At 46.6% G+C, this 13,012-nt stretch overlaps 1 long non-coding RNA gene across 1 annotated transcript in view; it reads right to left on the reverse strand.

Annotated features, from left to right (window-relative positions):
• LOC115643514 overlaps nt 1-13,012 on the reverse strand; it is a 308,917-nt gene that overhangs the window by 88,063 nt on the left and 207,842 nt on the right. The window lies entirely within an intron of this gene.

Raw genomic sequence — 13,012 nt, forward strand, 5'->3', positions numbered from 1 at the left:
GCTCTTCACAAAAATAGTTGCAATTCCTTTTTGTTCAGGAGCTCCACTGAATAGGGATCCCCGAAATGAATAGAAACACTCAACGATGTCCTGTGTAAAAGCATAAAAATCTAGCAAACATGTCCCTCCACTGAAATCAGTTCCAATCCTCTAAGTGTCTAGTTTATGTTTTCATCAAATTTGATGGGGCCAGGATCAATTAATTCCAGAAGAAACAAACTCTTTGGAAGTAGATGTAATTTGTCCACAAACATTTCTTTAGTCTCATACACTATCAGGGATTCTCTTCTAGAGGGCAGAGTTAAGGTTATCTGGGCATGTACCCTCACTCTGTATTCCCTGTTTTTCCAGAGTTTGAGTTTTACTGAACTCGATGTTCTGGAAGGCAAGAGATATTCACAGTCCAAGTTTACTCTCTGCTAACAAAGGTTTTGTTAGTGGCAAATAATGAGACTAATCCCTCACTGCAGTAATTCCACTGACTTCAGTGTACTATTTCCTCATTTCTAGTTCCAAAAAAAAAGCAAATTAAAACAATATTGAGAACTAAAATGCTGTGAGAAAATGGAAATTTTAGAAGCTCAAATAATTCAGTTTCTACTGTGTCTTCTGCGTGTGTAAATGGCACAACACGTTAATTTATAACACATCTTTCTTAACTTCTTTAAATATTCTGTAGTACATTGACTATATCAAGTGGGCTGTTCAATGCAGTGAGGTTTTCATGCATTGACCAAAACATATTTTTCATGTTATGTAAATGAACACAACTCATTGAACACAAAATTGTGTATTTCATGCTGTGAACTGTGTCGGTAGCTCTATTAATAGGTCTGTTTTTTCTCTGTCTCTCTCCATGAAAAAAGGAAGAAACTGTGAAAATACCCATGGAGAGAGGGGGTTTCTGAGAGCCGGGGTAGATATGGAGATATTTATGAAAGGGGGAGAGGCCAAAGTAGGGCCTTAGATGGAGCAAAGTGGGAAGGTTTTTTGTGCAGTTTCATTTCAGCCAGCCTCACATCCTGTAGTCCCTACTTTGCCACCCCCCACCAACAAAGCCACCTGTGACTCCTGAGACAGCCCCACTGCAAAAACTGCAGAGCCTCTGTCACGGAGTCACCGGGCGATGCTCTGGAACTGCTCCCCACCAAGCCAGTGAGGACTTTGGGGAGCCTCCTCTCCTTTGGAGCAGACTTGTTCAGGGTAAAAAGCTCACACAGCTTCACCTCCTGGGTCTCTCCTTGGAGCATTCAGCATCCTCTGCCCCTCCGTGCGCTTCCCACAGCGAGTCCACCCCAGCGGGGTCCTGGGGAAGCCACCATGTTCTGCACCCCCCACTTTGCAGTCAGACGTGACTCTCAGCCAGCCAGTAAAACAGAGGTTTATTCGATGACAGGAACAGGGTCTAAAACAGAGCTTGTAGGTACAGAGAACCGGACCCCTCGGCTGGATCCATTCTGGGGGGCAGTGAGCCAGACCCCCAGGTCTGCCCTCCACCCTTGACCCCAGCCAGCTCCAGACTAACAACCCCTCCCAGCCCCTCCTCTCTCCTCAGCCCCTTTCCCGGGCCAGGAGGTCACCTGATCCCTTTGTCTCCAACACCTTCAGCTGGCACCTTTGCCGAGGAGGGGCCCAGGCCATCAGTTGCTAGGAGACAGAGTGTCAGGCATTTAGGTGCACTGGCCCTTGGCTCTGCCAGATACTTAAGAACTGCCATGGGGACACTGAGGCACCAATACAGTATTCAGAGAAAACATTAAGAACTTTCCCAGTTCGTCACAGCCTCCAGCACTTCTTCTCCTAGCTGGACCACCTGGCAGCCAGAGTTCTCACCAAAACTGCTGTGGTTGCTCTCCTGAGTGTCTGCTCAAGGACAGCTACCGGCTTCTCCTGAGAATACAGCTGAGAAATGACTCACCCTTCTCTAGATTCTCGCCTGTAGGCTCTGAGAAGCAGGATGGGCCCTGTATGATAAAGTCCAAGCAACATTCCCCTCACATCCCAGCCCTGGTATGTCGCCAGTAGGCTGCTGTCCCTGGGTAGCAGCAAAGGATGTTTCCCATCATTCAGGAGACCCCAGCTGGCACTATAGTCAGCCCAGCCCAGACCCCACATCCTAAAGTGAATAAGGAAAAGTTATGTACTTGTTCCCATAGTATAAGAACTAGGAAACACGAAATGAAAGTAATGGGCAGCAGGATTAAAACAAATAAAAGGAGGTTCTTCACACAGCGCACAGTCAACAGGTCGAACTCCTTGCCTGAGGAGGTTGTGAAGGCTCGGACTATAACAGTGTTTAAAAAAAACTAGATACAATCATGGGGGTTAAATCCATTTATGGCTATTATCCAGGATGGGTAAGGAATGGTGTCCCTAGCCTCTGTTTGTCAGAGGGTGGAGATGGACGGTAGGAGAGAAATCACTTGATCATTACCTGTTAGGTTCAGTCCCTCTGGGGCACCTGGCATTGGCCACTGTTGGCAGACAGGATACTGGGCTGGATGGGCCTTTGGTCTGACCCAGTATGGCCGTTCTTATGTTCTTGTGAAGGGAGGGAGAAAACACTGCAACACGGTTTCTATAGTGTAGTGGTTATCACATTTGCTGAACATGCAAAAGGTACCTGGTTCAAACAGGAGCGTTTACTTTTTCTGCCTGTCCAGAAAAGTGCTCCTACTGCTGCCACTGTCCTGTCCTGCAGTAACCACAACCCTGCATGGCAGAGGGTGGTGAAATGAGCTGAGAAAAAGCCTTGGCATCAGCAGGGGAAAGCTAGAGGATCTGGGCCATTCACCTTTTGAAGCCTTGTGACTTGGCCTCCTCTGCCCTGGAAGGTTGGCCTACGGAGGTCGGCTCTTCCTGCTGGACTCCTTTGTGTGACTTGCCAAAGGAGGGAGTGAGGCAGGAATGGGGCAAAAGAGGAAAGTCAAACTGAAGAAGGCAGGGCAGAAGCTGAACGCCTCAGTGCGGCTAAGTGGGGTTAGTAGAGCGCCACCATTCAATCTGCAAAGTCTGGGGAGGTCTGGTTGCCTGCTGGGAGGTAGAATCGTGTGCCTGCCTCTTGGCTTCCCAGGAATGGCTACTTGCAGCCCACGAGAAGAAGGATGGTTCTGGCTGAAAGGAAAACAAGCAAAGCCATGGGAGGAAATTGGGTGCGGGGTGCTGGCTTTGCGCTGGGGGAGGGGGTTGGGGTGTAGGAGGGGTGGCACTTGTCCCAGGCAGTGCAGCTCCCAAAGTGACCGATACACACAGCCCTGTGGCAGCAGCTCCTAGGTGGGCCATGCCAGGGGGTCTCCGAGTGCTGCTGCCTGCAGGCACTGCCCTCAGAGCTCCCATTGTCTGCAGTTCCTGGCCAATGGGAGCTGTGGAGTCGGTATTCGTAGCAGGGGCAGTGAATGGAGACACTGTCCTCGCCCCAGGGGATGCTGGGACATGCTGACCATTTCTGGGAGTGACACGGAGGGACGGAGGCAGAGTGGACAGGGAGCCACCTTAGTGCTGCTGGCACATCTCTGCACACCCATTGGGGGAGGGGAGCAGAGGGCCTCCATGTGTTGCCTGGGTTAGGGGCAGTGCACAGAGCTTCCTCCCCTCCTGGGTCTATTACAGGAATGGGTGGGTGGGATCTTTTGGCTTGCAAGGTGCAGCAGGTAGGACTAGATGATCATGTTAGTCCCTTCTGACCTTAAAGGCTCTGAGTCTAAAAGGTAGAGGGAAGTAAAGGACATTTTTTTAAAGAATAAACCAAACATTGTAATACCCCAGTGTCAGGGACTTTAACCCAGATGGCAAAGTTTGTTGTCTGACCGCGAGAGAGACAGGCAACACCAGCAAGGTCTGATCAAAAGCTCTTCATTGACAAGTGCATGCATTAATAGAGAGCAGCGTGTCTCCAGAGAGAACCAGCCTGCTCTTTACGTGTTAGTATAAGCCTATATAAACAGTTTTGTTGCATTATAAATTATTTACTGGAGCAACCCACCCCCTTCTTTTAACTACTAGAAACTAGACACCTTTAGTATACATACATGCCTAAAGTTAGAAATGTAGGGGAGATAAAAAGAAACAAAAAACAAAACCAGGGAGTAAAAACAAGGCGGCTGGGAAACTAGGGCTCTTATTAGTTTTTTAAAGGAGCTACCCTAACACAGCACATTTGGTACTATGCCCGGAATGCAGCTTTTTTTTAATTTTACTTTTTTCCAATGCTTGTAAGACATGCTGCTGCTTTTTAGTGTTTTTTACTTAGAAATTACCCACAAACCTTTGTTAGCCTGACTTTGGTCAGGTTGGCATACCTGGTTTTGTTTGCAATATTTTTATTTAGACCTAACACCAGGAAAACTCCAACAGCTCATTGTATAGTTCCAACCCTTTCTTCCTCCATTGTGTGTTGAATGACCTGCAGGACTTTGATTCTTTCATTCCCCTGATAAACAGATACAATGTGGCTGAAATTAAAGCAATTCCCAGCAGAGAGAACATCACATCATTGTATTGGCTGGGAATTGAACCCAGGACAACTGCTTGGAAGGCAGCTATGCTCACCACTATATCTCTAAGACATCTGGCAATACTACTACATATACTTGTCCAATGTGGCAAGAGCAGCATTGAGGGGATTTTTCTGCCTGTTAAAATGTACTGGATTCTCATCACTAAAAAAAAAAACAACCCTTCATCTTCACTTGGATTGGAACCATCAGCCTTTCAATTAGCAATCAAAGTTGTTAATCACAGGGTATGTCTACACTACGGGATTATTTTGATTTTACAAAAACCGGTTTTTGGAAACAGATTGTATAAAGTCAAGTGCACACGGCCCCACTAAGCACATTAATTCGGCGGTGTGCATCCATGTAACGAGGCTAGCGTCGATTTCTAGAGCGTTGCACTGTGGGTACCTATCCCATAGCTATCCCATAGTTTCTGCAGTCTCTCCCACCCATTGGAATTCTGGGTTGAGATCCCAATGCCTTATGGGGCAAAAACAGTGTCGTGGGTGATTCTGGGTAAATGTTGTCACTCAGTCCTCCCTCCGTGAAAGCAACGGCAGACAATCATTTTGCACTCTTTTCCCTGGATTACCTGGGCAGACGCCATAGCATAGCAACCATGGAGCCCATTCAGCCTTTTTTCACCGTCACCGTATGTCTACTGGATGATGCTGACAGACGTAGTGCTGCAGCGCTACATAGCAGCGTCCCCTTGCCTTTTGCAAGTTAGCAAAGATGGTTACCAGCCATACCGTCTCGTCTGCTGCTTTGCAAGTTGACAATGACAGTTACCAGTTATACTGTACCGTCTGCTGCTGTCATGGGTGCTCCTGACCGGCCTCGGTGAGGTCGGTCGGGGGTGCATGGACAAAAATGAGAACGACTCCCCAGGTCATTCCCTTCTTTGGGTTTTGTCTAAAGGGAGAGTCAGTCCAGTCTAGACTATCAGGCAAGCCTACTAAAGAACCAGAGAGGCAAATGGCCGCTCTGAGTCACAGCCCCAGACACCCTGCAGAAATGATGAGCTGAATGTCATTCTAGGGGGTGCCCCTGCAACAACCCCACCAGTTGCTTCTCTCCTCCCCCACCCCTCCTGGGCTACCGTGGCAGTGTCCCCCCATCTGTGTGATGAAGTAATAAAGAATGCAGGAATTTGAAACAACACTGACTTTATCGCCTCTGCAAGCAGAGCTGAAAGGGGGGGGGAGGGAAGGGTAGCCTCCAGCTGCTATGATATTCCAGGCAGGACTGAATCTCCATTAGACAAAGCTTAAAGAAGAGAATGACCTGGGAATCATTCCCATTTTTGCCCAGGCACCCCCGGCCAACCTCACTGAGGCCAACCAGGAACACTCACAGGATGACAATGATGGATACCAGTCCTACTATACCGTCTGCCGTCCGGAAGGGAAGGGAAGGGAACGGAAGGGAAGGGGATGCTGCTGGGTAGCGCTTCAGCACCACGTCTGACAGCAGCATCCAGTAGACATACGATGACATTGAAAAAAAGCAAGAAATGACTTTTTTTCCCTTTGCTTTCACGGGAGGGGGGGTATGTCATATACCCTGAACCACCCGTGACAATATTTTTGATCCTTCAGGCTTTGGAAACTCAGTCAAGAATTCAAATGTTTTTCGGAGAGTGCTGGAACTGTGGGATAGCTACAGTCGTCAGTCGTCCCTCCCTCAGTGAGCGTCCATTTCATTCTTTGGCTTTCTGGTACGCTTTTCTCAGCTCCTTAAGTTTCAGCACTGTGTTGAGTCCCTGCTGTGGCCTCTGTCCATCATAGCCTTGGAGATTTTTTCAAATGCTTTGACATTTCGTCTTTTGGAATGGAGTTCTGAATGAACAGATTCATCTCCCCATACAGAGATCAGATCCAGTATCTCCCATATGGTCCATGCTGGAGCTCTTTTTTGATTCTGGGACTGCATGGTAACCTGTGCTGATCAGAGCTCCAAGCTGGGCAAACAGGAAAAGAAATTCAAACATTCATAGAGCTTTTCCTGTCTACCTGACTGGTGCATCCAAGTTCAGATTACTGTGCAGAGCTATCACAATGGTGCACTGTGGGATAGTGCCCAGAGGCCAATATCGTTGAATTGCAGCCACACTAACCGTAATCTGACATGGCAATACCGATTTCAGCGCTACTCCCCTCGTCGGGGAGGAGTACAGATTTCAGTATTTAAGAGCCCTTTATATCGATATAAAGGGCTTTGTTGTGTAGACAGGTGCGGGGTTAATGCGATTTAACGCTGATAAATTCAATATAAACTCATAGTGTTGACCAGGCCAGAGAGAGCAGCAGGTTTCCCCTATTGTTTCCTACTCTTGTTCTCTTGACTAGTTTCTCCTCTGCACCAACCTGCTTTTTTCCCTTTGTGAGCCTGTCTAGCTCAGTTGATAGAACACCAAACTTTTAATCTGAGAGTCCAGGATTCAAGTCCCTGATAAGGTGATAAACTACTCATTAAGTTCTTAATTTGTTTTTTTGGAGTCCTCTTTGATGTTACTTTTTCTCTTCAGGATTTTTCCTTTCCTCAGAAGGACCTTTTTGTGTGTGGGTTTGAAGGGGCAACTTCCTGACAGCACCTTTGTCCTTGCAGCCAGAGGAATATCTCTCTCTCTCTCTCTCTCTCTCTCTCTCTCTCTCTCTCTCTCTCTCTCTCTCTCTCTCTCTCTCTCTCTCTCCCCCCCTAAGGAATTAGAATCACTTGCTGTTTTCCCCTTTCCTGCTGGATCCCCAAACGAGATTGCTCTTCAGCCTAAACCCATGTCCCCTCTTTTCCCAGTGCCCCTCAGTCCCAACCTTCAGTCCCTCTTATGCACACTGCTCCTCACTCCCAACCACAGCCTACGCCTATTCACCTTCCTCCACCGTCCCTACTCACAGCCCCCTCAATTCCAACCCACAGGCCCCTCTTCCTCACTCTGCTCCTCCATCCCAACCCACAGCTCCCTCCTTTCCTCCAGCAGCAGGTGCTTCAGACCCCCTCAGGAAGATTTTCTTGCAAGGTTTCGTGTATGAGTCTGCATGTGGATTTTACAGCATGTTGGAAATACGTTGGATTGCTTGCCGAAATGATCACTTTTGGCTGGTGTTGGATTCCCAATCTCCATGTTATTGGGGCAGGAAAAATAAAGGGTTGTTATCCTTGTTGTGTAAATTGAGGGTAGCACAACTGTGCTCGACAGACCCTGATTGAGGGACTCACCCTCAATTCAATAGCACCTGCTAGGCGGGGGACACGGGTTCCAAAGCTAAGTGGGCTGGGGCCTGGGTCCTAATGCTAAAATTTAGGGGTTAGATCAATGTTATGACAGGGTGGCTGTGGAGGGATGAGTGAGTCCCTAGACAACATCGTGAGTACGATGCCTTCTTATTTTCCCCCCTTTCCATCCAGGATAGCAGGTGAACTCTACAGAGGCACCTCTGGGCTTGCACTGACTAAGGACAACAGCTGTGAGTGGGGTGCAGAGAGGGGATGGCTCATGTTAAAGGATTTTTGGTTGCTGGACTTATGAACTGTAGGGAGAAGGACACTGCTCAGGTTATTTGGGGGTGGGTCTTTTCTTCGTGGTTTATGTTGATGTATTGGAGCTGCTGACATGACTTCTGCTAACCCTGGGCTTACATTGCAATGGGGACATACCCTGAGAGGGCATCTATAATGTGATAAAAGCAGTGTGGCCCGGCTGGCCCTGATCATCTGACCTTGGACTCTTGGGGCTCAGGCAGAGGTGTAGCGAGTTCCCTCCGTACCCTCCAACCAGAGGGTGCCCCGCAAGGAAGGGGGCCCCTAAAAGTGGCAAAAAAATGTAAGGTATAACTAGGTAAGTGACATTTATTGACACTATTGTACAATCCATGTCGGTTTTACTGACAAAACCGTGAAGTCATTATGATACATCATAATGCTATTGGCTACATCAGTTGTCTGTCGGTCAGTTTCTAATTTTAGTTGGACCCATTCAAAGAATGTGTATTTGTGTTCATAATGGCGGTCGACGGATAAATGTTATTAATTTAGTTGTTTAGTTTTTTATCGTTTCCAATGCAGAAGCGTGCTTTGTGATGTTTAAGAGAATGTATAAGTGTGGAGTTAGTAAACGAAAGGCAGTAAAAGATGCCGAGAAGAAACTTGAGAAAATTCCAAAGTTGTCAACGTATTTTGTGCTGCAATCCAACGTACAGGTACAGGCACAGGAAACGGACAGAGCTAGCAGCGACAAATCGTATCCAGAAGTATCCAGAAGTGCTTCAAGTGAGGTCGAAGGTGAAGCCAGTTGTTCATCCAAACAAACTGTGACAGATATTCCAGCTGCTGCAGGGAAAGAAGTATCTGAATCTGAACCACTGACTGATGATCCAGGAGAATCGCTGTCTATAATATAGGACAGGCAGGTGTGTGACATTGTTGCACGTGGCCCACTGCAGCAGAATGAAAGTTACAAATTTCCATTTAACGACGAAAGACGGAGGTTCACAAGTACTCATTTCTATCGAACCATGGCAAATGGCAAGAAAATAAGACATTCATGGTTAATATACTCAGTTCAGAAAGATGTCATTTTTTGTTTTTGTTGTAAATTATTTGGCACTGGCGACATACCGCTACGTCATGGAACATCTGCTTGGAAAGCACTGTCAAAAATACTTCAGCAGCATGAAACAGGCTAAGGTCATCAAGACTGTATGGTGAAATGGTTAGAACTTCGGTCAGGCATAGTAAACCGTACATCTATTGACCAACTCGAATTGCAGGCTTTTCTGAAAGAAAGAGATTGCTGGAGAAATGTTGTCAAATGCATTGTTGATGTCGTTATTTTCTTGTCCAAAAGAAACTTGGCATTTTGAGGAAGTAGTGAAAAGCTCGGCAATCCTTCAAATGGCAACTTTTGGGGACTGTTTGAATTGCTTGCAAAGTATGATACTGTCCTCAGCACACTTTTACAGAGGATTAAGAAGGCAGAGACACATGTTCAGTACCTCAGTCCACAGATCCAAAACGAGCTGTTTCATCTTGTTGCCAGTAACTTTCAAGAGGCCAACAAAGCACAGCTTAAAAAAGCAAAATATTATTCAGTTATTTTGGACTGTACTCCTGACGTGTCACATGAAGAACAGATGTCTGTGGTGTTACGCTTTGTTGAATGCAACGGTGAAGATAGATAGTGTCAATATTCGTGAAGCGTTTGTTGGTTTCCTTAATGTTTATGATACAACTGGCGAGGGCTTATTGGAAGCGTTTCTTGAAAATGCAAACAACTTAGGAATAGACATTGCTGACATGAGAGGCCAAGCTTATGATAACGGCGCAAATATGAGAGGAAAGAATAAAGGAGTTCAAGCCCGCATGCTAGAAATAAATGACTGTGCCTTGTATGTACCATGTGGAGCTCACACTTGGAATCTTGTGATCTCAGACGCGGCAAAGTCATCGAAATATGCCGTTGACTTTTTCGGTCTGATTAAAAGAATATACCTTATCTTTTTTTCTTCACCTTCATGTTGGGATATACTTCAAGAACATATGCCAATATCTGTTAAAGGGTTATCGGACACTCGTTGGGAGTCAAGAATTGATGCTGTGAAGCCATTGCATTATCACCTTGAAGAATTGTGCAATGCTTTGTCATCTTTGCGAGAATATGCTCTGGAAAAGAAAGATGGCAATAAAGCAACAGAAGGCGGTGTGCTTTTAGACCATGTTACTATGTGGCCTTTTGTTCTGACTCTGTACACATGGTATGATATACTATTTCACGTCAATAAAACCGGCAAATTAATTCAGTCACCAGATGTGTCAATTGACATACCGCAGGCAGAAGTCGGTGCTACAATGAAGTTTTTGGAAGACTATCGAAATACAGGATATATTTCTGTGGTCACAAATACACGTGAAATAGCAGAGCATTTGGGTATGGAGCAGGTGTTTCCAGAAACCAGGATGCGACATAAGAAGCGAATGTTTGATTACGAATGTGCTGATGATTCGAGTCGTCTTTCTGCCGAAGAAAAATTCAAATCACAGTTCTTTCTTGTTCTCACTGATCAGGCCATATCTTCTGTTTCGTTGCGATTTGACCAACTCGTGGAGTGGTATAAGTTGTTTGGATTTCTGTACAATGCTAAGAACCTGAAGCAGAGTCACAGAGAAAATGAAGTGGATAATCACAGCAAAATTTTTGAAAGAAAAATGGGAGACATTGATGACAACGAACTCAAAATGGAATTGAATCGTTTTATTTATGTCATCGAGAAAGAGAGAGGACTTGTCACGGCAAACAATTTTTTAACGTACATATACAAGAACAGCCTTCAGGTGATATATCCGAATCTTTGCATTTGCATCCGAATTTTTCTGACCACACCAGTTACTGTCGCTGGTGCTGAAAGGAGCTTCAGCAGAATGAAACTGATCAAGAATATCCTGTGCTCAACCATGACAGATGACAGGCCTTCTGCGCTTGCAGTTATCTCAATCGAAAACAAAATTGCCAGATCTCTGAACTATGACTCATTGATTAACCAATTTGCGGAGAACAAGGCTCGAAAGAAGCGCTTTGCGTAAATACGGAATACATGTACACTGTAGGCCTATGTATATATAATATGAACCCTATATATTGTATAAAATAAATACCGCATTCCAGTTTCTGCATTGGAAGGGGCCCCGGACATATGTTCAGAGGGAGCAACGTTCTTTGTTGCTACGGCCCTGGGCTCAGGTTGGGAGGCTAAAAACTGCAGTGCAGACATTTGGGCTCAAACTGGAGCCCAGGCTTGGAGACCCTCACTCCTTGTAGGGTCTCGGAGGCTGGGCTCAAGCCCAAGTGTCTACACTGTAATTTTATAACCCTGCAGCACAAGCCCCACAAGCCTGAATCAACTGACCCAGGGTTTGAGAATAGTGACTTGGGTGTGTTTATGACAGTGTAGACATAATGCTAGGCTATGTCCATACTGCAATGAAACACCCAGGGCTGCCCCATGCCAGCTCAGGTTCCTGAGACTTTGGCCGTGGGGTGGTAAATTTGCAGTGTAGATGTCTCAGCTCAGCCCAATACTGGACTCAGGGCCCCCTCAAAGTTGGGAGGGAGTTTAGCAAGCAAAAAAGGTAAAACTGCAATGAAGTATTACCCTGGACTCAGTGGCATTTCTCCATTGGTCTGTCTGCTTTGGAGCAGGGACAATAGCACGTCCTGCCGCATTCATTATTTCATAGGGTGGTTTAGGATTTTCATTCTCCGACACTGGGCACAAAGCAGGACTCAATCCTCGGCATAAACTAGGTGAGTTGCCCACAGATTCTGGAAGCCACAATGAGCATTTGGTGTGAGAACTCCGACCTGCCCCTGTCCCAGAGGGAGGGGGTCATCCATGAGGGGACTGGACCACTGACCTACCAGCTCCTAACTCCCAAATGTTCAGTAACTCTGTTATCATTGCCTGTGCGTGTAATTTAAACCATAAGAAAACCCACACTGGGCTCGACCAAAGGTCCTTCTGACAGCAGCCAAGAGAAGGTGCCCCAAAAGCCACTCAACAGGGCACCACTGGGAGTTATTATCCCTGACCCAAAAGCAGACAGACCAATGGAGAACTGCCATTAGCCCAGGGTAAGACTTCACTGCGGTTCTACCATTTCCACTTGCTAAACTCCCTCCCAAACTTCTGGGCTCCTAGAACAGGGTACAGAGCCTGAGCCCAGACACGTACATTGCAACTTTACAGCCCAAGTCACATGACCCTGATTAACCCGACACAAGCCTGCCCTGGTTGTTTCATTGCACTGTAGACCTACCCTAATGTTATGTCTACACTGGGATTAAAACACCCAGGGCACCTGTCTCAAAGCCCGGGTCAGCTGACTTGGGACTTGGACTGCAAGACTATAAAGCTACAGTGCAGACATATGGATCTGAGCCCAACCTCTGAGGCCCCACGAGGGGTGAGGGTTTCTGAACCCAGGCTTCAGTGTGATATCTGCACCACAGTTTTTAGCCTCTCAGCTTTAGCTCCATGAGCCCATGTCAGATGACCCAGGCCAGCCATGCTGCCATCTTTATCCCAGGAGAGATGGACTCTAAGGATACGTTCCCATTGCAGTGGAAGCCCAGGTATGGCACGCTGTGCTCAAAGCAGCCCCCTGGAAGCCCCATTGTCACCACTCTCATATAGTGATGATACTTTTTGAACAAAGTCTGCCTGGTGAGGTATCATTTTAAAAACCTTGAACTGTTCATCTGTTGAACCTTAATGTTTTCTTGCATTCTATGTGCTCGCATTGGTTTTGGAAGTTATGAAGTTTGCTCTGTGTGCATTACAGAAATATGTTATGAGGTTGGGAAATGCCCACCACCAGCCTTTCAGGTGCAAAAATGGAGGAGCCAGACTCTCTGCTGGCCCATTAAAGGTAGCTACACTCCCAAGGACTATCCCAGGAACCGTGTACAATGCAGACTTCGCCGAGATAACATAGCAACAGTGGACACTGCTTGGCTCACA

The sequence above is a fragment of the Gopherus evgoodei genome, unplaced genomic scaffold, assembly GCF_007399415.2.
Source record: "Gopherus evgoodei ecotype Sinaloan lineage unplaced genomic scaffold, rGopEvg1_v1.p scaffold_61_arrow_ctg1, whole genome shotgun sequence".
Taxonomy (NCBI): Eukaryota; Metazoa; Chordata; order Testudines; family Testudinidae; genus Gopherus; species Gopherus evgoodei.